Below are 1,718 nucleotides of genomic sequence, written 5' to 3'. Positions count from 1 at the left end.
GTCTCCAAGCAGAGTCAAGGTTGTTGCTATGATCTCTCCTGATGTCTATTGAATGTTGCTAGGGTGCTTTCTTATATTTACATTAATGTTTTCCCATTTCGTTCTCAGTATTCACCGTGTTGTTTTAAACTTGCACAAGCATCTAGTAAGAGGGGCATCAGCTGAATACAGCTTGCCATCCTGCAAACCATTTGCATCCATTCCAAAATTCAACTGAGCTTTTATTGAAATGGTTGAGGGTTTACAGCCAACAAGAGAAGCAAATGCAGGGAAAACATTTAACCCTTATATACATTATTGTAACTTGCATACAATACAAGGTGCAGCTGCTTTTACCCCCCGTTGTTCTTACAATGTGACCCTTCAACAAGACATCTCCTTGGCACAAATTCGCTCACTCTCTTTCGTCAGGCGGCACCCCTGCCATGACCCAACAGTTAACATCTGCTCTGGAGATTTTCCTGGCCGCCGTGACCTCGAAAAGGGTTCTTGCGCCAATCAGGAAGTTGGATTTGTAGCCTGCCCACAAATTGGCCAATCACGGGCAGGGTGCAAGGCTGGCTCCTCCTGAGGGGTGGGCCCAACTTGTAATAATAAAATTTAAGGTCTTATATATATATAATGGGACGCAGGTGACGCTGTGGGTAAAACCTCAGTGCCTAGGACTTGCCGATCGCATGGTTGGCGGTTCGAATCCCCGCGGCGGGGTGAGCTCCCGTCTTTCGGTCCCAGCTCCTGCCCACCTAGCAGTTCGAAAGCACCCTTAAGTGAAAGTAGATAAATAGGTACCGCTTTATAGCGGGAAGGTAAACAGCGTTTCCGTGTGCTGCGCTGGTGCTGGCTCGCCAGAGCAGCTTCGTCACGCTGGCCACATGACCCGGAAGTGTCTTCAGACTGCGCTGGCCCCCGGCCTCTTAAGTGAGATGGGCGCTGTCAGAGCTGCTTCCAGATCCTAGCTCACAGAGGATCACGCTAGCCAGCGATCATTTAGTAAAAGTCTTTATTGAGTTACAGTTTCCATTCTCAAGCTGCTGCGTCCAACTCTACGTCTTATGGGTTAGACCGGCGAAGCTCCGTCTGAGTCTCTGCCCCTTGTACACCAACTTAATATCCTAGCCTTACTCCACCTTTTCCGCCTGACTGTTCTTCTCTGGGTCCCTCTGCCCCCCGGGGTCTCTTCCTTCCTGGATTCTTCTGACGCCGACCCCCCGGACCCTCCTGTCTCCTTGTGCCGGGCTTTAGGACCTGGCTCCCTTTCCGGGCTGCTTACTGCGCCACCTTCCTGTGCATTTGAACTTGGCGCGCGCGCCCAACCTTCCACTTTCCGTCTGACCGTTTCTTCGCTCCCCAATGGAGGTGTGGCCACTCCTGACTCGTGCCCTCCCTCCTGTTGTGAGCTGCCAGCGCTTGATACCTGACGCCCTTCCTCTCCCCTGCTCTCTGTTGATGACGCTGGTCCCGATTTCCAACTGCTCCCCTCTGAGCCCCCTCTGGCCCTTTCCTCCTGGGGTGTCCCCCTAGGCTCCCCCCTTGCCCTGGCCACTGGTGCTCCTTTCTGTGAATCTTCTGATTCACTGGAAAGACTCGGAGATCTCGGGTCGTCGTCATCACTCATCCTTTCTTCTGCCTCCTCCCCCTCGCTCTCTGTTTCCTCCCTTGCCCTTGCCTCTGCTCCTGAACCCCTGACAGGCGCACAACCCTAGAGTCGGACACAACTG

At 52.9% G+C, this 1,718-nt stretch overlaps 1 protein-coding gene across 2 annotated transcripts in view; it reads right to left on the bottom strand.

Moving 5' to 3' along the window:
• Positions 1-1,718, bottom strand: part of LOC309540292 (uncharacterized protein C4orf17) — a 166,003-nt gene that overhangs the window by 118,943 nt on the left and 45,342 nt on the right. The gene's annotated exons all lie outside the window — the stretch shown is intronic.

The sequence above is a fragment of the Podarcis vaucheri genome (genome assembly GCF_965113315.1).
Source record: "Podarcis vaucheri genome assembly, chromosome: 9".
NCBI lineage: Eukaryota > Metazoa > Chordata > Lepidosauria > Squamata > Lacertidae > Podarcis > Podarcis vaucheri.
This window is presented reverse-complemented; position numbering and strand designations above follow the sequence as displayed.